At 42.6% G+C, this 25976-nt stretch overlaps 3 non-coding genes across 3 annotated transcripts; all 3 read right to left on the reverse strand.

Annotated features, from left to right (window-relative positions):
* Nucleotides 1-1024: 1024 nt before the first annotated feature.
* Nucleotides 1025-1131, reverse strand: LOC118482491. Its single transcript, XR_004868525.1, has one exon. It is a non-coding gene; the product is annotated as a small nucleolar RNA R71 (small nucleolar RNA).
* Nucleotides 1132-7127: 5996 nt separating this feature from the next.
* Nucleotides 7128-7234, reverse strand: LOC118482492. The gene has a single exon (XR_004868526.1). It is a non-coding gene; the product is annotated as a small nucleolar RNA R71 (small nucleolar RNA).
* Nucleotides 7235-13225: 5991 nt separating this feature from the next.
* On the reverse strand, nucleotides 13226-13332 carry LOC118482493. The gene has a single exon (XR_004868527.1). It is a non-coding gene; the product is annotated as a small nucleolar RNA R71 (small nucleolar RNA).
* Between the last annotated feature and the right edge of the window lie 12644 nt (nucleotides 13333-25976).

A 25976-nucleotide genomic window follows, 5' to 3' on the forward strand; every position in this document is an offset into this window, starting at 1 on the left:
GATGGGTGCACTTGCCCATATGTGTGTTTAGTGTTAGTAAATATCGTGTTTTATAAATTTAAAACTTGGCTAAAAGTGTAAAAAGAGGCTTAAATACTCATCAAAATAATATTACACTACACACGCATCAAGTTTTTGGCGCCGCTGCCGGGGACACAAGGATTTTAAGAAAGTTAGGAATCAACGGCCTAATCATATTTTTATTTTCCTTTAATTTTTTTAGGATTTTTTCTTAGTTTTTCAGCTTCTGCAGAGCTCAGCACGGGGCCGTGCCTGGTCGGACACGGGCCGTGCTCAGCGTCGTTACTGGCAGTTTTTGTTTTTCAAGTTACAGAAGGCTGACCACGGGGCCGTGCCGGTGTAACACGGGGCCGTGTCCAACTTCCAGTAACTGGGATCTGGAAAACAATCATTGTAATTCCGACCACGGGGCCGTGTTCGCTCAACACGGGGCCGTGGTGAACCTTCTGACCATCATACTTTTCTGTTTTTATTGCAGGACTTGGAACCCGACGCCAACTTCACGTAGTGTATGAGCTCCAGTTCCAATAAAGACATAAAAGAACCGCTAGAAGAACCCGAACGCTTTCTCAGAAAAAGGTTAAAAGCCAAAAACCAAGAGAAGGTTTCGGGTGATCCACCTCCAATGGCGGACCAACGTACCCTTATGGATTATCTACGGCCCACCGTAGGTAATCTAGGCGCCGCTATCAATGCTCCGAATGTCGAAGCCAATAACTTCGAACTTCGACCGCATTTGATACAAATGCTCCAAAACTCCGCAACCTTCCACGGGCTTGCGGACGAGGATCCCCATCTACATATAACTAATTTCTTGGAAATATGTGATACCTTTCGGATCAATGGAGCATCAAACGACGCCATCCGCCTCCGTATGTTTCCATTCTCACTAAAAGACCGAGCGAAAGCTTGGCTCAACGCCCTCCCAGCTGGATCGGTAAACACCTGGGATGAACTAGCCCAAAATTTTCTATATAAGTATTTCCCTCCTGCTAAAACTGCTAAATTAATGGCTGAAATTAATACATACTCACAAGAGGACGGGGAATCCTTATATGAAACTTGGGAAAGGTTCAAGGAGCTATTACGCAAGTGTCCCCATCACGGCCTCGCAATATGGCAACAAGTATCCACTTTCTACAATGGATTGTTGCCACACACTAGGCAGATACTTGATTCTAGCTCCGGGGGACTTTTAGGTAACCGACGCCCACATGAAATATATAATCAGATTGAGGAAATTGCTCAAACCAATTTTCAATGGCACACCCCCCGGGGAAATAAGTCTATCGCCCCGGGCGCCCATAAGGTCGACGAAAGCACTTCTTTACAAGCCCAAATCGAGGCCCTTTCTTCAAAAATAAAAAAATTAGAAATGACAAAAACAGTCTCGGTTATGGCTTGTGAAGGGTGTGGTGGGTCACATGAAAATTGGAGTTGCATGAAAGAAACGGACGATCAACAAGAAATGGTAAACTACATTGATAATAGACCTAGGCCGTCGGGTCCCCCAACGGGAACTTACAACCAAGGATGGCGAAACCACCCAAACCTTGGTTGGAGGGAACCCGGCAATAGTAGTAACCAACAAACCCAACGAACAAACTTTCAGCAATCAAGAAATGAGTCACAAAATTTCACTCAACAACAAGGTGGACGAGAAAGGCTCGAAGATACTATATCTCGCCTCGTCTCTGACACTGATAAGAAAAACTCGGAAAGATTTCTACAATTAGAATCTAATTTTAGGAATCAACAAGCTAGCATTCAAAACATAGAAAAACAAATAAATCAAATAGCTCAAAACTTTTCCGAGAGACCGCAAGGCGCATTACCTAGCAATACCGAAACAAACCCAAAGGCGCAAGTTCACCTCATCACACTACGAAACCGCACCGTAGGGCCTGCAGAAGTACAACCACCTACGGAAGAAACAGTGCCAACACCTCTGCAGGAGAAGAACCCTCCTCCATCACCAGAGCTTACCAAGGCTCCTCGAGTTCCGTACCCCGGTAGGTTAATTCGTCAAAAGACAAATGAGCAATTCGCAAAATTCGAAAGTCTGTTAAAACAATTGCATGTCAATATTCCTTTTATCGAAGTCCTAACCCAAATGCCCAAATACTCTAAATTTATGAGGGACTTCCTTACGCATAAGAAGAAAATTGAAAATTTGCAATTAGTTAATTTAGGCGAAGAATGCTCTGCCCTCGTACTCAATAAACTTCCCCAAAAGAAAATCGATCCCGGAAGTTTCACGATTTCCGTGCTCAATAGGGGAATCGCCCGTTCGCAATGCCTTGGCCGACCTAGGGGCTAGTATTAACCTTATGCCCTCATCAATGTTCAAGAGGCTTGGCTTGGGAACCACGAGCCCTACAAAAATGAGCATACAACTCGCTGATCGATCCGTCAAATTCCCACAAGGTGTCGTCGAGAATGTCTTGGTAAGGGTAAGCAGATTCGTTTATCCAGCTGACTTTGTCATACTCGATATGGAGGAAGACACCGAGGTCCCCCTTATACTAGGGAGACCCTTTCTTGCCACAGCACAAGCAGTAGTAGATATGAATGACGGGACACTCACCTTGAGATACGGGGATGATGAGGTGAAGTTCGGAGTTGGGAAGAGAATAGAGGACGACGACCCAGTCAATTATATGAAGGTTATTGATTCAAGCTTGGATGCCGCTCTCCGACGGTGTAACATGGGAAGCCAGGCATTCCACTCAGAAGATATATAACCTCGAATCGGGTCTAGCCAAGGACCCTTATAAACGTGGCGCACCACGGAGGCATTCCGCGGAACTATCTTTAGTTTAGTTTAATCTTTTAATTTTTGCAGAAAAACACACTCATGGTGGTAATGGATGAAAAAGGGAACGAGAAAAATGGAACCATGCACGAAGAACAGAGCAACCCGACAAAAATCTCCATCACAGAAGGCTCAACACGGGCCGTGCCCAACCAACACGGCCCCGTGCTGAGCCCCCTGCAGAAAAACACCCAGTTCAGGTAACTGGACACGGGCCGTGTTCAGCGGACACGCCCCCGTGTCCAGGCTTCTGTTTCAATTCTCTAATTTTTGTTACTGGCACTTGACCACGGGGCCGTGCCCGGTCAACACGGGGCCGTGTCCAGGATGCCAGTAACACAAAACTTTGCTTTTAAACCCACTTTTACACATTCTAATCAACCAAAAACATTATTTTTGGACACATTGAGGACAATGTGTAATTTAAGTGTGGGGGGGATGCTAAAACCTTGAAATTTTGCAAAATCCTAAACACAAGCCTTACACAAAACTCTATTGGAACCGCTAAACACCCCAAATTTTTTTCAAAAACTTTTTCATTTTTTTTTATTTACTTGTCTTAGTTTAAGTTGGGAATAACAAGTTCTAAAAAGGTTATATTTTTACAAGTTTACAACCGATAGCGTCGTGATAAAAAGAACCAACATAAGAAAATTATGAAACGGTATAACAAGTCTACTTAAAAATTCGATTATATATACTTGATCACACTAAAAACCCATTCCCACAAAAGTGAGTTTTGAGCCTTTATTGAGCATAAAAATATACATATTTAGATTAAATGCTCATTTTTTCGTTTCTTGTGTGAATAGCCGCTTGGTTCTTACAAATCTAGAACTTGCCACGACGATACATTCCCGGTCCTTACCAACTTAAACCCAAGTAAGTAAATGATGGAGGCATTAGGACTAACCATTTTTCTTTCAAAACCATTATTTTTCAATTTTTTTTATCACCTACCCAAAATCCCCCTAGATAGCCCCTTTGAGCCTAAACCTTTCATTTCATTACCCCAAAACCCTTTTTACCCACCAAAAACCTTTTTATTTTTCACCCTTTATTTTAGTAACAAGCTCGGTTTTTCGTAAACTCGCCTTTTTATGTGAAAAAAAAATATGATGAAGTCAAAAACAAACAAAAGCTATATAAAAGCTTGTTTGGAGAAATACTTCAAAATAAAAAGTCGCTAAAAACAAGGTATTTTACGAAAACCGACGCTTTTTACGATTTTCGCCCTTTTTACTAACCACTAACCCAACCACCCACCTTTAACCCAAGCCTAACCCTTCACCCCAAAAGTCCTCTTGATATTTACAAAGGTAAAAAGTTAAAAAGGAGGAGGATTGATTGCTTGGCAAGCCTATGGAAGGCGTAAGTTCCATGCCGCTCTCGAGTGATTCACTAAAAATATACACCTTCGGCCGAGTGTTGAGTGATCTCCCGTGAGGTATGTGAACTTGTATATAAATGGAATTTTAATAAGGCATGCTATGCCCAAATAAGTAATTTATCTTATGAAACGTTCAAAATAAATCATAACGAATAGGATTGTAAATAAATAAAAATAAAACTTACAAAGACCTTGGATTCCCGACACTCTAGGACAAGCTAAAAAACTTCTCTTCTACCTATTCCATTTGGGAGTGTAAGCCACATTTAAAGAGTTTTGCTTGAGGACAAGCAAAAGTTCAAGTGTGGGGGTATTTGATGTGTGTAAAATGCAACATATAAATCACATCAATTAAGGCATAAAACTAACCCTTTTTAAGTACTAATGTTGGAAAAAGAGTGTTTTTGTCTTCCTTTTGTATTTTCAGGATGAAATGAGCTCAAAATCACAAAAGAAGCAAAAAGACAACTAATTCTACCATAAATACAAGAAAAGGAACAAAAGTAGACTGCCCGGACCCTCAACGGCACCTCCCAAGGCAAAGGAGAAGAAACAGAGTCTGAACACGCCCCGTGTCCAGCGAACACGGGGGCGTGCCCAGGAAGCAGCAGAAAAGACAAACCAGTAGAAGCTTCCATTGCCCACCACGGGGCCGTGTCCAGCGGGCACGGGGGCGTGGTGAAAGTACAGCAGGCGCATTAATTGTAATTGCGAATTACAATTAATGAAGAGAGAGAATGTCAGACGGGCACGGGGCCGTGTCCAGCGGACACGGGGCCGTGTCCAGCCTTCTGTTCAGCCTATAAATAGAGGAGCTTGGTTTCATTCTCTCTCATCCCTTGGCACACCACCTCTCTCACACTTCATCCACCACCCACCACCACCATAACACCATCATCCACCACCATCATCCATTGTCCATCGTAGAGTGTGTGAGTCGTCTCGGGATCCAAGATTGATCGTAAGAGTTCTTGACAATCAAGGCCATGTTTGCCTAAGTCTCTTACATCACTTGGTGAAGACAAGTGTTTAGTATAATACTTTTTATTTTTAATCTTTTGCACTTTTTATTTGGTTTTGTATTAATGACTTTAATAACTAGTTACTTATGTTGAAGGTGATCTTTCCTTATCGTTTGTCCGTGGTGTCTTGGCATTATTTTACTGTCTATATAAAATAAAAGATTTTCACCATTCATATCTCCACGGTCTATATGGAGGTATGTTGGCTACCTGGTCGGGGGTTAAGGGAACGGTTTGGTAAGGGTCTTGCCCTTGTTCAGCGTTTAGAGGTCCTGCTTGGGACCTGGGTCAAATTTAGTAGGATCTCCTTCAATGCCCATAGGTATTGGATGGCGGGGATCCAAACTCTTTGACCCCCTCATAAGTTAACTACTATTAATACTATAACCCGGCTATTTAGGACTGTATCCCTGCTGACTCAGACTACTTAGCCGAGGGTAACGTCACCGCCAAAAGCGGGGCCTACCACAATTTGCATTAATAACTTAATTCATTATCTTTCAATAATCCGACCCTTTAGGATTGTATCCTTGCTGACTCAAACTACTGGGTTGAGGGTAACGTCGCCTTCAAAAGAGGGGCCTACTACAATAACTAAGATAATCTCTTAAACAAGTGCAAAAGTGCGAAAATAATCAAAGGTTATACTAATACACGTGTCGGATCCAAGTGATTCATCTTGTCTATCTGTTTTTATTTTATTTTTATTTTCAGCATTTAGTTAGTTTTTATTTTTCTTAGTTTAAAACATTTTTCTAACCTTTTTGATTTGATTAGACGTTGAGGATAAACCGGTATTAAAAGCTCTTGTGTCCTTGGACGACCTCGGTATCTTACCAACACTATACTACGTCCACGATGGGTGCACTTGCCCATATGTGTGTTTAGTGTTAGTAAATATCGTGTTTTATAAATTTAAAACTTGGCTAAAAGTGTAAAAAGGGGCTTAAATACTCATCAAAATATATTACACTACACACGCATCAAGTTTTTGGCGCCGTTGCCGGGGACACAAGGATTTTAAGAAAGTTAGGAATCAACGGCCTAATCATATTTTTATTTTTCTTTAATTTTTTAGGATTTTTTCTTAGTTTTTCAGCTTCTGCAGAGCTCAGCACGGGGCCGTGCCTGGTCGGACACGGGCCGTGCTCAGCATCGTTACTGGCAGTTTTTGTTTTTCAAGTTACAGAAGGCTGACCACGGGGCCGTGCCGGTGCAACACGGGGCCGTGTCCAACTTCCAGTAACTGGGATCTGGAAAACAATCACTGTAATTCCGACCACGGGGCCGTGTTCGCTCAACACGGGGCCGTGGTGAACCTTCTGACCAACATTCTTTTCTGTTTTTATTGCAGGACTTGGAACCCGACGCCAACCTCACGTAGTGTATGAGCTCCAGTTCCAATAAAGACATAAAAGAACCGCTAGAAGAACCCGAACGCTTTCTCAGAAAAAGGTTAAAAGCCAAAAACCAAGAGAAGGTTTCGGGTGATCCACCTCCAATGGCGGACCAACGTACCCTTATGGATTATCTACGGCCCACCGTAGGTAATCTAGGCGCCGCTATCAATGCTCCGAATGTCGAAGCCAATAACTTCGAACTTCGACCGCATTTGATACAAATGCTCCAAAACTCCGCAACCTTCCACGGGCTTGCGGACGAGGATCCCCATCTACATATAACTAATTTCTTGGAAATATGTGATACCTTTCGGATCAATGGAGCATCAAACGACGCCATCCGCCTCCGTATGTTTCCATTCTCACTAAAAGACCGAGCGAAAGCTTGGCTCAACGCCCTCCCAGCTGGATCGGTAAACACCTGGGATGAACTAGCCCAAAAATTTCTATATAAGTATTTCCCTCCTGCTAAAACTGCTAAATTAATGGCTGAAATTAATACATACTCACAAGAGGACGGGGAATCCTTATATGAAACTTGGGAAAGGTTCAAGGAGCTATTACGCAAGTGTCCCCATCACGGCCTCGCAATATGGCAACAAGTATCCACTTTCTACAATGGATTGTTGCCACACACTAGGCAGACACTTGATTCTAGCTCCGGGGGACTTTTAGGTAACCGACGCCCACATGAAATATATAATCAGATTGAGGAAATTGCTCAAACCAATTTTCAATGGCACACCCCCCGGGGAAATAAGTCTATCGCCCCGGGCGCCCATAAGGTCGACGAAAGCACTTCTTTACAAGCCCAAATCGAGGCCCTTTCTTCAAAAATAAAAAAATTAGAAATGACAAAAACAGTCTCGGTTATGGCTTGTGAAGGGTGTGGTGGGTCACATGAAAATTGGAGTTGCATGAAAGAAACGGACGATCAACAAGAAATGGTAAACTACATTGATAATAGACCTAGGCCGTCGGGTCCCCCAACGGGAACTTACAACCAAGGATGGCGAAACCACCCAAACCTTGGTTGGAGGGAACCCGGCAATAGTAGTAACCAACAAACCCAACGAACAAACTTTCAGCAATCAAGAAATGAGTCACAAAATTTCACTCAACAACAAGGTGGACGAGAAAGGCTCGAAGATACTATATCTCGCCTCGTCTCTGACACTGATAAGAAAAACTCGGAAAGATTTCTACAATTAGAATCTAATTTTAGGAATCAACAAGCTAGCATTCAAAACATAGAAAAACAAATAAATCAAATAGCTCAAAACTTTTCCGAGAGACCGCAAGGCGCATTACCTAGCAATACCGAAACAAACCCAAAGGCGCAAGTTCACCTCATCACACTACGAAACCGCACCGTAGGGCCTGCAGAAGTACAACCACCTACGGAAGAAACAGTGCCAACACCTCTGCAGGAGAAGAACCCTCCTCCATCACCAGAGCCTACCAAGGCTCCTCGAGTTCCGTACCCCGGTAGGTTAATTCGTCAAAAGACAAATGAGCAATTCGCAAAATTCGAAAGTCTGTTAAAACAATTGCATGTCAATATTCCTTTTATCGAAGTCCTAACCCAAATGCCCAAATACTCTAAATTTATGAGGGACTTCCTTACGCATAAGAAGAAAATTGAAAATTTGCAATTAGTTAATTTAGGCGAAGAATGCTCTGCCCTCGTACTCAATAAACTTCCCCAAAAGAAAATCGATCCCGGAAGTTTCACGATTCCGTGCTCAATAGGGGAATCGCCCGTTCGCAATGCCTTGGCCGACCTAGGGGCTAGTATTAACCTTATGCCCTCATCAATGTTCAAGAGGCTTGGCTTGGGAACCACGAGCCCTACAAAAATGAGCATACAACTCGCTGATCGATCCGTCAAATTCCCACAAGGTGTCATCGAGAATGTCTTGGTAAGGGTAAGCAGATTCGTTTATCCAGCTGACTTTGTCATACTCGATATGGAGGAAGACACCGAGGTCCCCCTTATACTAGGGAGACCCTTTCTTGCCACAGCACAAGCAGTGGTAGATATGAATGACGGAACACTCACCTTGAGATATGGGGATGATGAGGTGAAGTTCGGAGTTGGGAAGAGAATAGAGGACGACGACCCAGTCAATTATATGAAGGTTATTGATTCGAGCTTGGATGCCGCTCTCCGACGGTGTAACATGGGAAGCCAGGCATTCCACTCAGAAGATATATAACCTCGAATCGGGTCTAGCCAAGGACCCTTATAAACGTGGCGCACCACGGAGGCATTCCGCGGAACTATCCTTAGTTTAGTTTAATCTTTTAGTTTTTGCAGAATAAAACACACTCATGGTGGTAATGGATGAAAAAGGGAACGAGAAAAATGGAACCATGCACGAAGAACAGAGCAACCCGACAAAAATCTCCATCACAGAAGGCTCAACACGGGCCGTGCCCAACCAACACGGCCCCGTGCTGAGCCCCCTGCAGAAAATCACCCAGTTCAGGTAACTGGACACGGGCCGTGTTCAGCGGACACGCCCCCGTGTCCAGGCTTCTGTTTCAATTCTCTAATTTTTGTTACTGGCACTTGACCACGGGGCCGTGCCCGGTCAACACGGGGCCGTGTCCAGGATGCCAGTAACACAAAACTTTGCTTTTAAACCCACTTTTACACATTCTAATCAACCAAAAACATTATTTTTGGACACATTGAGGACAATGTGTAATTTAAGTGTGGGGGGATGCTAAAACCTTGAAATTTCGCAAAATCCTAAACACAAGCCTTACACAAAACTCTATTGGAACCGCTAAACACCCCAAATTTTTTTCAAAAACTTTTTCATTTTTTTTATTTACTTGTCTTAGTTTAAGTTGGGAATAACAAGTTCTAAAAAGGTTATATTTTTACAAGTTTACAACCGATAGCGTCGTGATAAAAAGAACCAACATAAGAAAATTATGAAACGGCATAACAAGTCTAGTTAAAAATTCGATTATATATACTTGATCACATTAAAAACCCATTCCCACAAAAGTGAGTTTTGAGCCTTTATTGAGCATAAAAATATACATATTTAGATTAAATGCTCATTTTTCGTTTCTTGTGTGAATAGCCGCTTGGTTCTTACAAATCTAGAACTTGCCACGACGATACATTCCCGGTCCTTACCAACTTAAACCCAAGTAAGTAAATGATGGAGGCATTAGGACTAACCATTTTTCTTTCAAAACCATTATTTTTCAATTTTTTTTATCACCTACCCAAAATCCCCCTAGATAGCCCCTTTGAGCCTAAACCTTTCATTTCATTACCCCAAAAACCCTTTTTACCCACCAAAAACCTTTTTATTTTTCACCCTTTATTTTAGTAACAAGCTCGGTTTTTCGTAAACTCGCCTTTTTATGTGAAAAAAAAAATGATGAAGTCAAAAACAAACAAAAGCTATATAAAAGCTTGTTTGGAGAAATACTTCAAAATAAAAAGTCGCTAAAAACAAGGTATTTTACGAAAACCGACGCTTTTTACGATTTTCGCCCTTTTTACTAACCACTAACCCAACCACCCACCTTTAACCCAAGCCTAACCCTTCACCCCAAAAGTCCTCTTGATATTTACAAAGGTAAAAAGTTAAAAAGGAGGAGGATTGATTGCTTGGCAAGCCTATGGAAGGCGTAAGTTCCATGCCGCTCTCGAGTGATTCACTAAAAATATACACCTTCGGCCGAGTGTTGAGTGATCTCCCGTGAGGTATGTGAACTTGTATATAAATGGAATTTTAATAAGGCATGCTATGCCCAAATAAGTAATTTATCTTATGAAAAGTTCAAAATAAATCATAACGAATAGGATTGTAAATAAATAAAAATAAAACTTATAAAGACCTTGGATTCCCGACACTCTAGGACAAGCTAAAAAACTTCTCTTCTACCTATTCCATTTGGGAGTGTAAGCCACATTTAAAGAGTTTTGCTTGAGGACAAGCAAAAGTTCAAGTGTGGGGGTATTTGATGTGTGTAAAATGCAACATATAAATCACATCAATTAAGGCATAAAACTAACCCTTTTTAAGTACTAATGTTGGAAAAAGAGTGTTTTTGTCTTCCTTTTGTATTTTCAGGATGAAATGAGCTCAAAATCACAAAAGAAGCAAAAAGACAACTAATTCTACCATAAATACAAGAAAAGGAACAAAAGTAGACTGCCCGGACCCTCAACGGCACCTCCCAAGGCAAAGGAGAAGAAACAGAGTCTGAACACGCCCCGTGTCCAGCGAACACGGGGGCGTGCCCAGGAAGCAGCAGAAAAGACAAACCAGTAGAAGCTTCCATTGCCCACCACGGGGCCGTGTCCAGCGGGCACGGGGGCGTGGTGAAAGTACAGCAGGCGCATTAATTGTAATTGCGAATTACAATTAATGAAGAGAGAGAATGTCAGACGGGCACGGGGCCGTGTCCAGCGGACACGGGGCCGTGTCCAGCCTTCTGTTCAGCCTATAAATAGAGGAGCTTGGTTTCATTCTCTCTCATCCCTTGGCACACCACCTCTCTCACACTTCATCCACCACCCACCACCACCATAACACCATCATCCACCACCATCATCCATTGTCCATCGTAGAGTGTGTGAGTCGTCTCGGGATCCAAGATTGATCGTAAGAGTTCTTGACAATCAAGGCCATGTTTGCCTAAGTCTCTTACATCACTTGGTGAAGACAAGTGTTTAGTATAATACTTTTTATTTTTAATCTTTTGCACTTTTTATTTGGTTTTGTATTAATGACTTTAATAACTAGTTACTTATGTTGAAGGTGATCTTTCCTTATCGTTTGTCCGTGGTGTCTTGGCATTATTTTACTGTCTATATAAAATAAAAGATTTTCACCATTCATATCTCCACGGTCTATATGGAGGTATGTTGGCTACCTGGTCGGGGGTTAAGGGAACGGTTTGGTAAGGGTCTTGCCCTTGTTCAGCGTTTAGAGGTCCTGCTTGGGACCTGGGTCAAATTTAGTAGGATCTCCTTCAATGCCCATAGGTATTGGATGGCGGGGATCCAAACTCTTTGACCCCCTCATAAGTTAACTACTATTAATACTATAACCCGGCTATTTAGGACTGTATCCCTGCTGACTCAGACTACTTAGCCGAGGGTAACGTCACCGCCAAAAGCGGGGCCTACCACAATTTGCATTAATAACTTAATTCATTATCTTTCAATAATCCGACCCTTTAGGATTGTATCCTTGCTGACTCAAACTACTGGGTTGAGGGTAACGTCGCCTTCAAAAGAGGGGCCTACTACAATAACTAAGATAATCTCTTAAACAAGTGCAAAAGTGCGAAAATAATCAAAGGTTATACTAATACACGTGTCGGATCCAAGTGATTCATCTTGTCTATCTGTTTTTATTTTATTTTTATTTTCAGCATTTAGTTAGTTTTTATTTTTCTTAGTTTAAAACATTTTTCTAACTTTTTGATTTGATTAGACGTTGAGGATAAACCGGTATTAAAAGCTCTTGTGTCCTTGGACGACCTCGGTATCTTACCAACACTATACTACGTCCACGATGGGTGCACTTGCCCATATGTGTGTTTAGTGTTAGTAAATATCGTGTTTTATAAATTTAAAACTTGGCTAAAAGTGTAAAAAGGGGCTTAAATATACATCATAAATATATTACACTACACACGCATCAAGTTTTTGGCGCCGTTGCCGGGGACACAAGGATTTTAAGAAAGTTAGGAATCAACGGCCTAATCATATTTTTATTTTTCTTTAATTTTTTAGGATTTTTTTTAGTTTTCAGCTTCTGCAGAGCTCAGCACGGGGCCGTGCCTGGTCGGACACGGGCCGTGCTCAGCATCGTTACTGGCAGTTTTTGTTTTTCAAGTTACAGAAGGCTGACCACGGGGCCGTGCCGGTGCAACACGGGGCCGTGTCCAACTTCCAGTAACTGGGATCTGGAAAACAATCACTGTAATTCCGACCACGGGGCCGTGTTCGCTCAACACGGGGCCGTGGTGAACCTTCTGACCAACATTCTTTTCTGTTTTTATTGCAGGACTTGGAACCCGACGCCAACCTCACGTAGTGTATGAGCTCCAGTTCCAATAAAGACATAAAAGAACCGCTAGAAGAACCCGAACGCTTTCTCAGAAAAAGGTTAAAAGCCAAAAACCAAGAGAAGGTTTCGGGTGATCCACCTCCAATGGCGGACCAACGTACCCTTATGGATTATCTACGGCCCACCGTAGGTAATCTAGGCGCCGCTATCAATGCTCCGAATGTCGAAGCCAATAACTTCGAACTTCGACCGCATTTGATACAAATGCTCCAAAACTCCGCAACCTTCCACGGGCTTGCGGACGAGGATCCCCATCTACATATAACTAATTTCTTGGAAATATGTGATACCTTTCGGATCAATGGAGCATCAAACGACGCCATCCGCCTCCGTATGTTTCCATTCTCACTAAAAGACCGAGCGAAAGCTTGGCTCAACGCCCTCCCAGCTGGATCGGTAAACACCTGGGATGAACTAGCCCAAAATTTCTATATAAGTATTTCCCTCCTGCTAAAACTGCTAAATTAATGGCTGAAATTAATACATACTCACAAGAGGACGGGGAATCCTTATATGAAACTTGGGAAAGGTTCAAGGAGCTATTACGCAAGTGTCCCCATCACGGCCTCGCAATATGGCAACAAGTATCCACTTTCTACAATGGATTGTTGCCACACACTAGGCAGACACTTGATTCTAGCTCCGGGGGACTTTTAGGTAACCGACGCCCACATGAAATATATAATCAGATTGAGGAAATTGCTCAAACCAATTTTCAATGGCACACCCCCCGGGGAAATAAGTCTATCGCCCCGGGCGCCCATAAGGTCGACGAAAGCACTTCTTTACAAGCCCAAATCGAGGCCCTTTCTTCAAAAATAAAAAAATTAGAAATGACAAAAACAGTCTCGGTTATGGCTTGTGAAGGGTGTGGTGGGTCACATGAAAATTGGAGTTGCATGAAAGAAACGGACGATCAACAAGAAATGGTAAACTACATTGATAATAGACCTAGGCCGTCGGGTCCCCCAACGGGAACTTACAACCAAGGATGGCGAAACCACCCAAACCTTGGTTGGAGGGAACCCGGCAATAGTAGTAACCAACAAACCCAACGAACAAACTTTCAGCAATCAAGAAATGAGTCACAAAATTTCACTCAACAACAAGGTGGACGAGAAAGGCTCGAAGATACTATATCTCGCCTCGTCTCTGACACTGATAAGAAAAACTCGGAAAGATTTCTACAATTAGAATCTAATTTTAGGAATCAACAAGCTAGCATTCAAAACATAGAAAAACAAATAAATCAAATAGCTCAAAACTTTTCCGAGAGACCGCAAGGCGCATTACCTAGCAATACCGAAACAAACCCAAAGGCGCAAGTTCACCTCATCACACTACGAAACCGCACCGTAGGGCCTGCAGAAGTACAACCACCTACGGAAGAAACAGTGCCAACACCTCTGCAGGAGAAGAACCCTCCTCCATCACCAGAGCCTACCAAGGCTCCTCGAGTTCCGTACCCCGGTAGGTTAATTCGTCAAAAGACAAATGAGCAATTCGCAAAATTCGAAAGTCTGTTAAAACAATTGCATGTCAATATTCCTTTTATCGAAGTCCTAACCCAAATGCCCAAATACTCTAAATTTATGAGGGACTTCCTTACGCATAAGAAGAAAATTGAAAATTTGCAATTAGTTAATTTAGGCGAAGAATGCTCTGCCCTCGTACTCAATAAACTTCCCCAAAAGAAAATCGATCCCGGAAGTTTCACGATTCCGTGCTCAATAGGGGAATCGCCCGTTCGCAATGCCTTGGCCGACCTAGGGGCTAGTATTAACCTTATGCCCTCATCAATGTTCAAGAGGCTTGGCTTGGGAACCACGAGCCCTACAAAAATGAGCATACAACTCGCTGATCGATCCGTCAAATTCCCACAAGGTGTCATCGAGAATGTCTTGGTAAGGGTAAGCAGATTCGTTTATCCAGCTGACTTTGTCATACTCGATATGGAGGAAGACACCGAGGTCCCCCTTATACTAGGGAGACCCTTTCTTGCCACAGCACAAGCAGTGGTAGATATGAATGACGGAACACTCACCTTGAGATATGGGGATGATGAGGTGAAGTTCGGAGTTGGGAAGAGAATAGAGGACGACGACCCAGTCAATTATATGAAGGTTATTGATTCGAGCTTGGATGCCGCTCTCCGACGGTGTAACATGGGAAGCCAGGCATTCCACTCAGAAGATATATAACCTCGAATCGGGTCTAGCCAAGGACCCTTATAAACGTGGCGCACCACGGAGGCATTCCGCGGAACTATCCTTAGTTTAGTTTAATCTTTTAGTTTTTGCAGAATAAAACACACTCATGGTGGTAATGGATGAAAAAGGGAACGAGAAAAATGGAACCATGCACGAAGAACAGAGCAACCCGACAAAAATCTCCATCACAGAAGGCTCAACACGGGCCGTGCCCAACCAACACGGCCCCGTGCTGAGCCCCTGCAGAAAATCACCCAGTTCAGGTAACTGGACACGGGCCGTGTTCAGCGGACACGCCCCCGTGTCCAGGCTTCTGTTTCAATTCTCTAATTTTTGTTACTGGCACTTGACCACGGGGCCGTGCCCGGTCAACACGGGGCCGTGTCCAGGATGCCAGTAACACAAAACTTTGCTTTTAAACCCACTTTTACACATTCTAATCAACCAAAAACATTATTTTTGGACACATTGAGGACAATGTGTAATTTAAGTGTGGGGGGGATGCTAAAACCTTGAAATTTTGCAAATCCTAAACACAAGCCTTACACAAAACTCTATTGGAACCGCTAAACACCCCAAATTTTTTTCAAAAACTTTTTCATTTTTTTTATTTACTTGTCTTAGTTTAAGTTGGGAATAACAAGTTCTAAAAAGGTTATATTTTTACAAGTTTACAACCGATAGCGTCGTGATAAAAAGAACCAACATAAGAAAATTATGAAACGGCATAACAAGTCTAGTTAAAAATTCGATTATATATACTTGATCACATTAAAAACCCATTCCCACAAAAGTGAGTTTTGAGCCTTTATTGAGCATAAAAATATAATATTTAGATTAAATGCTCATTTTTCGTTTCTTGTGTGAATAGCCGCTTGGTTCTTACAAATCTAGAACTTGCCACGACGATACATTCCCGGTCCTTACCGACTTAAACCCAAGTAAGTAAATGATGGAGGCATTAGGACTAACCATTTTTCTTTCAAACCATTATTTTTCAATTTTTTTTATCACCTACCCAAAATCCCCCTAGATAGCCCCTTTGAGCCTAAACCTTTCATTTCATTACCCCAAAAACCCTTTTTACCCACCAAAAACCTTTTTATTTTTCACCCTTTATTTTAGTAACAAGCTCGGTTTTTCGTAAACTCGCCTTTTTATGTGAAAAAAAAATGATGATGAAGTCAAAAACAAACAAAAGCTATATAAAAGCTTGTTTGGAGAAATACTTCAAAATAAAAAGTTGCTAAAAACAAGGTATTTTACGAAAACCGACGCTTTTTACGATTTTCGCCCTTTTTACTAACCACTAACCCAACCACCCACCTTTAACCTAAGCCTAACCCTTCACCCAAAAGTCCTCTTGATATTTACAAAGGTAAAAAGTTAAAAAGGAGGAGGATTGATTGCTTGGCAAGCCTATGGAAGGCGTAAGTTCCATGCCGCTCTCGAGTGATTCACTAAAATATACACCTTCGGCCGAGTGTTGAGTGATCTCCCGTGAGGTATGTGAACTTGTATATAAATGGAATTTTAATAAGGCATGCTATGCCCAAATAAGTAATTTATCTTATGAAACGTTCAAAATAAATCATAACGAATAGGATTGTAAATAAATAAAAATAAAACTTACAAAGACCTTGGATTCCCGACACTCTAGGACAAGCTAAAAAACTTCTCTTCTACCTATTCCATTTGGGAGTGTAAGCCACATTTAAAGAGTTTTGCTTGAGGACAAGCAAAAGTTCAAGTGTGGGGGTATTTGATGTGTGTAAAATGCAACATACAAATCACATCAATTAAGGCATAAAACTAACCCTTTTTAAGTACTAATGTTGGAAAAAGAGTGTTTTTGTCTTCCTTTTGTATTTTCAGGATGAAATGAGCTCAAAATCACAAAAGAAGCAAAAAGACAACTAATTCTACCATAAATACAAGAAAAGGAACGAAAGTAGACTGCCCAGACCCTCAACGGCACCTCCCAAGGCAAAGGAGAAGAAACAGAGTCTGAACACGCCCCGTGTCCAGCGAACACGGGGGCGTGCCCAGGAAGCAGCAGAAAAGACAAACCAGAAGAAGCTTCCATTGCCCACCACGGGGCCGTGTCCAGCGGGCACGGGGGCGTGGTGAAAGTACAGCAGGCGCATTAATTGTAATTGCGAATTACAATTAATGAAGAGAGAGAATGTCAGACGGGCACGGGGCCGTGTCCAGCGGACACGGGGCCGTGTCCAGCCTTCTGTTCAGCCTATAAATAGAGGAGCTTGGTTTCATTCTCTCTCATCCCTTGGCACACCACCTCTCTCACACTTCATCCACCACCCACCACCACCATAACACCATCATCCACCACCATCATCCATTGTCCATCGTAGAGTGTGTGAGTCGTCTCGGGATCCAAGATTGATAGTAAGAGTTCTTGACAATCAAGGCCATGTTTGCCTAAGTCTCTTACATCACTTGGTGAAGACAAGTGTTTAGTATAATACTTTTTATTTTTAATCTTTTGCACTTTTTATTTGGTTTTGTATTAATGACTTTAATAACTAGTTACTTATGTTGAAGGTGATCTTTCCTTATCGTTTGTCCATGGTGTCTTGGCATTATTTTACTGTCTATATAAAATAAAAGATTTTCACCATTCATATCTCCACGGTCTATATGGAGGTATGTTGGCTACCTGGTCGGGGGTTAAGGGAACGGTTTGGTAAGGGTCTTGCCCTTGTTCAGCGTTTAGAGGTCCTGCTTGGGACCTGGGTCAATTTTAGTAGGATCTCCTTCAATGCCCATAGGTATTGGATGGCGGGGATCCAAACTCTTTGACCCCCTCATAAGTTAACTACTATTAATACTATAACCCGGCTATTTAGGACTGTATCCCTGCTGACTCAGACTACTTAGCCGAGGGTAACGTCACCGCCAAAAGCGGGGCCTACCACAATTTGCATTAATAACTTAATTCATTATCTTTCAATAATCCGACCCTTTAGGATTGTATCCTTGCTGACTCAAACTACTGGGTTGAGGGTAACGTCGCCTTCAAAAGAGGGGCCTACTACAATAACTAAGATAATCTCTTAAACAAGTGCAAAAGTGCGAAAATAATCAAAGGTTATACTAATACACGTGTCGGATCCAAGTGATTCATCTTGTCTATCTGTTTTTATTTTATTTTTATTTTCAGCATTTAGTTAGTTTTTATTTTTCTTAGTTTAAAACATTTTTCTAACCTTTTGATTTGATTAGACGTTGAGGATAAACCGGTATTAAAGCTCTTGTGTTCTTGGACGACCTCGGTATCTTACCAACACTATACTACGTCCACGATGGGTGCACTTGCCCATATGTGTGTTTAGTGTTAGTAAATATCGTTTTTTATAAATTTAAAACTTGGCTAAAAGTGTAAAAAGGGGCTTAAATACTCATCAAAATAATATTACACTACACACGCATCATTTACATACAAATCGGGTCTGCGGATGGTTCGGGTTGGTTTGCTTGAGGTTGTTTGACACTTGTGGGGTATGTTTGGACTACTAGGCATCACGTTTAAGCTTTATGGGTTTGTTTGGGTATAACTATGGAATTTTTGCTAAAAAAATAAGTTTTTGAACTGATTTTTGCAAATGAAATTAGTTTTCTTAACAAATTTTATTGCCATCAATGTTATGTCAGGGTTTAAGTTGTCCAACTCTCACGTGTTTTCGCCTCAAGTGTGGGGATATTTTGGCACTTATGCTTAATTGAGGACAATTAAAGTGCCGGGAGGAGATAGTGTACATTGAGTTGTAGATCGTTCGAGTCGTGAATCTAGAAGTGTCTTTAGGATAGTAGTTTGAGTCTAGTGTCGGGTTTACTTATATGCATGTACAAGTTCACAACTTTTTGCCCGTACTCAATCTCCATTCGGGTAGAATGATGTGTAACTTACGCCTTTGTAAACGGTAACCCATTTTTTTCGAAATTTGCCGCGAATGGAATGCTATACGGCTATTTCTTTATTGTTTTATTTTTCATTCATAAAAAAAATATAAAAACACAAAAAAATTTAAAAAATTAAAAATACCAAAAATAGCTCGTGGTACTAACAATCTGCATTGTTTTCTTGTCAAATATTTCTTGTTTTGCAGATCATGTCAGGTGCAGGTTCTTCATCAAACCCAAAGAAGAGAAGAATTAAGTATCGTGGGAATGATAGGAGAGTGTACGCCCGACTTGACAAGTTGAGTGATCATCCGATGTTAGATTTTGAAGAAGATACCGAAGAAAAGGTTAAGCTGAAAAAGTATGTGGTAACTCAAACTTTGGAGCATCGGGTTATAGATTGGGAATGGTTGCAAAGTATGGGAGCAAGTGAGCGGGTGGCGGAGTTGTTAGGGCCAAGGTTGCGGATAGCTATGGATGCATGTGATGCCATGCAATATACCGAGCTTACTATCGAGTTTCATTGTACCTTCCGTCACAAAGAGGGTGCATTTTCTGAAGCTAATGCGGTATCATTTTCTTTAGGGCGAAATTTGTATGAGATGTCTATACCTCAATTTGGAGTGGCATTGGGTTTGTATTCGCCGGAAGAGGTGGCGACGGAAGAGTTCTTTAATGGGTTACGGGGTGTGTTTAACCATGCTAGGCCGAAGAGTTTGGGCCCGGCGGAATTGGGTGAATTTTGGGATTCGATCTCGACACAATCGTTCTCGCACACGAACCTTATCACGTCGGTTCGTGATCCGATTTACAGGTTTATTTTAAAGATGTTAGCGACGACTGTTGAGGCGAGGAAGTCGGGGGAAAACAAGGCGAATTAGCTAGATATTTTCGCATTGATGTGTATGGTGGAGAAGCGGAACTGGAACTTGGCTAGCTTCTTTGCGTGGTCATTCAATAGGCCTCGTCGGGGAGGTAAAAGGGCTGCTATGGATATGGGCCCTTACATAGCTAGGTTGGCGAAGAATATTCGGGCCCTCACAAAGTACAAGCTTGATCAGATGAATGAGGGTATGCCTACAGTTCGGTGGGGTTTTGTGGACCTTCAGTTGGCAGGTATTCTTACCCACTCGGATCCGCCAGAGTGGAACTATGAGGTTGGTGCTCCTCCACCACGACAGCCGGTACCCCGAGAGAGGCGTGCGGTTCCACCGCCACAGCCGGTTATACCGCCGAGACCCGACCCGTTCACTCCTGAGACTGCTTTTGACTACACACAGCAGAGGATTGATCAGATGGAGAGCAGGATGCGGGTTGACCACCAGTGGACCATGCAGAGCCACCACCGACAGGACGACATGCTCAGGTACATGATGTCGGGTATGTCAGTAGGTGCTCCGATACCACAGCCCTTTGCCGGACTATTACCTCCACCAGTTTATGGAGGCGATCAGCAGACCCCGTATGTTTATGGTCAGTACCCGGGGTATGACCAGTGGGGAGGGCAGAGTGGTTATGCTTACAGTGGTCAGTTCGGTTGGCAGCAGGCTGGCGGTTCAGGTACTCAGCAGATGGAGGAGGATTCTGGGGATGATGAGGAGTGATGGAGCAGATGGACTGAAGCAGCATATATCCTTTGATATTTTATTTTTATTTATGCTGTTTTGGTAGATTCGATATGGTTGTATTCGCAGACATATTTTTTATTTTCTGTTTGAACATGGGATGTTGCTACGTTGAACGTTTGTAGTAGTTGGTTTGGTATGCTATTTTGGTTTTAGGTTGATGATTTGGAGCCGCTTTCCGTTCGTGTGTGAGGGGGTTTGGTATTGTTTGCTGAGCACGTTCGGTATTGGAGGGCTATGTGGAAACGACTGGCGCTTTGACAGTCTCACATATTGAGTTAAGTCGTTTTCCTTCTTTTTGTTGTTGTTGTATTTTTTTTATTCCGTCGTCGAGTCTAGTTAGTTAGTTCGTTATGCAGTTTTTCTTTTTAGGTAGTGTTGAGTTGTATTTTCGTTCTTGCATTAGGGACAATGCAATCTCTAAGTGTGGGGATGGGATACATGTAAATATTGAGTCTTAACTATGAAAAAAATACAAAAAAATTAAAAAATTGAAAAATCCAAAAAAATTAAAAAAAATAGAAAATGTCTTTCGAATAAAAAGAAGTTTGCAATTAAAACGGAAAATGATAGAAAAAACAAATTTTTGCTCGGGTTCAAATAATAATAATATGAGATTATAATAAACTGAGTTTGCGTCTAGTTTGGGATATGTGGATAGGCCCGGGTTTTGGTTCTAAGTCCCTTTGAGTTAATATACCTTAATTGTCGGTCTGCTAGTGGGTTCTCGCCTGGGAAATATGGGAAACTGAAACCGGCAAAAATAGTATAAGGGATGCCGTTATAAGCTAAGATAGTTAGAGTTTTTTTATCATATCTCGCTGAAAAAAATAGAATAAAAGTGAGCTAGAAACTAAATGAAAGTAACACAGGCCTATGTAATCCGAGTTGGGGATAGCGACTCTACAGCCGGAATGCCTCTGGGGTTAGCGACTCTACAGCCGGAATGCCTCTCACATTAACTGCACCCGTTGTCTTCTTGCAAGGAATAAAGTGCACCATTTTAGAAAACCGGTCCACCACGACGAAGATCGAATCATTACCACGCTGAGTACGGGGTAACCCCAACACAAAATCCATGCTAATATCTACCCAAGGTTGCTGAGGAATGGGTAGAGGCATATAAAGCCCTGCATTGGTAGTTGTGCCTTTTGAAACTTGACAGATCCTGCAACGTCTAACAAACCGGTCAACATCCCTCCGCATAGTAGGCCAAAAATAAGAAGACTGCACCAGTCGTAAAGTACGGTCTCTTCCCACGTGCCCTTCTCCATGCAGTTCTTTAATTATTTGAAGTCGGAGGCTGGAATTAGGAATACACAATTGATTTTCCTTAAAAAGAAAGCCATCATGCACAAGAAAATCTGCCCTCTTCCCAAACTGCACATCCTGCAAAATGACAGAAAAATATGGATCTGCTGTGAGCTGTTCCATGAGATTGTCTAGCCCGGGTACAACAACTCTCATAGAAACAAGCAGGCTACTCCTCCTGCTCAAGGCATCTGCCACACGATTCGAAATTCCAGACTTATGCTTCACAACAAAGGTAAACTTTTCCAAGAAAGCCATCCACCGGGCATGCTTATGTGACACTCTATCTTGACTGCGGATATGCCTCAGCGAATCATGGTCTGTAAATAAAACAAACTCCTTGTGAAACAAATAGTGACGCCAATGTTTCACAGCCTGGACCACTGCATAAAATTCAAGATCATAAGTGCTATAACGTAACTTTGGCCCAGTCAACGTCTCACTGAAATAAGAAACTGGACGCCCCCCTTGACTTAGGACTGCCCCAATACCACCCTGCGAGGCATCTGTGTGCAACTCAAAAACCCGAGAAAAATCTGGCAAAATAAGAATTGGTGCTGATGTAAGCTTTTCCTTGATTAACTGAAAAGCTGATTCTGCCTCCTCAGTCCATATAAAGGTCTTTCCCTTCATGCAGTCAGTCACTGGTGCCATAAGGGAACTGAAATTTCGAATGAACCGTCTATAAAATGAAGCAAGACCATGGAAGCTACGTACTTCAGTTATTGTAGTGGGGGTTGGCCACTGCTTAACAGCCACTACCTTGGATTCATCCACCTGTATTCCGTCACCAGAAACAACATACCCGAAAAACAGGACCTTAGGGACCATAAAGACACACTTCTTTTTGGCTGCATACAAGTTATCCCTTCGGAGCAAGGTCAAAACCTGTCGTACATGCTTCACATGCTCATCAAAATTAGGGCTATAAATAAGAACATCATCAAAATAAACCACCACAAACTTGCCAATAAAGGGCCTAAACAACTGGTTCATGACCCGCATAAACGTACTAGGGGCATTGGACAAGCCAAAAGGCATCACTAACCATTCATACAACCCCTCACGAGTCTTGAAGGCGGTTTTCCACTCATCCCTAGGCCTGAGTCGGATCTGGTAATACACACTCTTCAAATCTAGTTTCGTGAAAATAGTGGCACCGCTAATTTGATCAAGTAAATCATCAAGTCGGGGAATCGGAAATCGGTACCTTACAGTGATCTTGTTGACTGCACGACTGTCAACACACATACGCCATGTCCCATCCTTCTTTGGAGTCAACAGATCAGGAACAGCACAAGGACTCATTCTTTCCCGAACATACCCTTTAGAAATTAAATCTTCAACCTGCCGACGTAATTCCTCATGCTCCTTTGGACTCATTCTGTAATGGGGCTTATTGGGTAGCTGGGACCCCGGTTCCAAATCAATGTGATGTTGGATGTCTCGTAGGGGTGGCAACCCGGCAGGTAAATCATCTGGGAAAATATCAACGAACTCCTCGAATAACGGAACCATACATTCAGGAATGTCGACTTCCTCGGCCACAGGCTTCCCAATCAAAATAAAAACGTTGTCTGCTTCCTCCAACTCATCTTGAAACTGACTAATGGTCAACAGAGTACCCGACTGTTTCATGGCTAACTGCTTAGGCTTGCTAGGAACAAGAGTGATTTTCACACCACCAAACAGGAAACTATACGTATTGGACCACCCGTTATGTTCTATATTACGCTCGTACTCCCAAGGCCTGCCCAACAATAAGTGACACGCGTCCATAGGGACCACAACACACACGACATCATCCTTGTACGTGGACCCAATGGAAATTGAAACAAGTGCCCTTTTAGATACCGTCACTTCACCTCCCTTTTTCAGCCATTGAAGCTTGTACGGTTTCGGGTGACTCTCTGTCTTCAAGGCCAACTTTTGGACTGCCTCTTCAGAAATCAGATTGTCACAACTCCCGGAATCGATGACGAACGTGCAAACCTTTCCCAAAATAGTACATGTTGAGTGGAAGATGTTATGCTTTAGCCAGTCATCCCCATCTGCCTTTGGTGTATAGCAAGAACGTCTAACCACCAAATTCACCCCAATATCACCGGTCACAACCTCCTCTTCATATTCAGTTTCTTCATCGTAGACTGGGTTATTCTCATACTCTTCATACTGATCATCCTCAGACTCAGCAAATAAGTGTCTTTTACCAGCCTTTTTGCACTCAGCTTGAGGATGGCCTGTTTCACCACAATTGAAACATCTCGGACCACTACTGCTAGCCCCCTTAGAAGTAGGCCCGGTATTACTACCCCCGGCTTCCCCTGACTAGGCCCGCCACGAGGTGCCCCACTGCCTGACCCAACGTTTCCCCCAGTGGGGGTAAATGAACCGCCCACCCGACGGTTTTGCTTCTCAAAGGCCAACGCCCGTTGGTGTGCCTTAGGAATGGTTAACGGATCAAAAAGATTCACGGCCTCCATGATCTGAACCCTTAGACCCCCAATATACCGAGAAACAAGTTGCTCCTCCGGTTCTTGAATATCATTCCTCGCAATCAACTGGTAAAACTCCGTTGTATAATCATCAGCCGATTTAGCCCCTGTTTTAAATTCTGCAGACGCTGGTACATCAACCTTTGAAAGTTATGAGGCAAAAAGTTGGACCGCAAGCATTTTTTCATCTTGGTCCATGTCACGATTCTTGACTTCCCGAGCCTGTTTCTTGTTAACTTCAATTGTTGCCACCACGCAGAGGCCCTACCACGTAACCTGGTAGCGATCAAGGCCACCCGCTTATTTTCAGGCACCTCCTTGTATTCAAACACCTCCTCCACGGTAGCCAACCAATCGATGAACCCCTCCGGATTCAAACTAGACCCATCAAATTCTGGAATATCAACTCTAATCCTAGAATCCCAACGCCTGTTACCCCCTCCACGTTCACCCCTTGGTCGCCCTTCCTGTTCGTCTTCGGAAGCCGAACCGTCACCAAATGGGTTACTAAAATCAGAACCATACCCGTCATTGGGTCCCTGTCTCCTACGATTGATCAAATCGGCCATCCGATCAGTCAACTAATTGACCACTTGATCCAACCGCTCATCCACTCTCGCCATGAGTCGCTGCTCCAACTCTCGTTCATATACTTCATCGAGAGGCCTGTTGTTGTTTCTCCTCGGAGGCATTTTGAGCCAGGAATTTGGCTCTGATACCAACTGATGTAGTGAGTAGTATGATAATGAAGATCAAACATGTTGATTCTGTGAATACCCGTGTCGTTCTTCCCCAACCCCAAAATTCAACCCAAAGGGCTCGGAATTTGAAGTGAAAAAAACTGTTTTCTCAAAATTCAATTCTGATTGATCAAATGACTAGGGCAATACATAAATAGAGACAGAAATTCGAAACGGGCCTAAAAAAGACAACGGGCCAAACACAAGCCCAAAAACAAAATGCCCAAAATACTTGAAAAAACATAAAAATGGAAAAACTTAGAAATAAGCGTTTTTTCGGCCCGGACAATGACCCAAACCGCCGTGGGCTGCTTGCAGCAAGATAGAGCTCGTTCTCCTGTTCGTTTCGACTGGTCACACGCCCAAAACGGACCCCCGTAGCCCAAGTTAGAGCCATTTCAGTGAAGCCCCTTTTGTGACGCGATCTTGGGCCTCCAAATACAGGATGGCCCGCTCTTCCACGCTTGGGCCCGCATCATGATGTCAATCTGTTATCATACGAGGAAGGAATTCGCCTCTTCAGTAAGTACGCATTTGGCAGAGAGAATCCAATTGAAGGATACCAAGAGCTCTCAGGAAAAGTAGTACATTATGCTGGTGGTCTTCCCTTAACAATTAAAGTTTTGGGTTCATCTCTTTGTGGTAAGATAGAGTGTGAATGGAATGATGCCATAGAAAGACTAAAAATAATTCCAGAAAAGCAAACTTTGGAAACACTGGAACTAAGCTACATTGGGCTAGAAAATGATCACAAAGAAAATTTCTAGAAGTTGCATGCATATTAAAAGGTGAACCAAAAGACAAAGCAATCCGAATACTTGAAAGTTATGGATTCCATGCTCGAATTGCTTTAAAACTTCTTGAGCAGAAATCATTGATAATTGTTTCGGATTATGGTTGTTTAGAA

The sequence above is a fragment of the Helianthus annuus genome, chromosome 9 (genome assembly GCF_002127325.2).
Source record: "Helianthus annuus cultivar XRQ/B chromosome 9, HanXRQr2.0-SUNRISE, whole genome shotgun sequence".
NCBI lineage: Eukaryota > Viridiplantae > Streptophyta > Magnoliopsida > Asterales > Asteraceae > Helianthus > Helianthus annuus.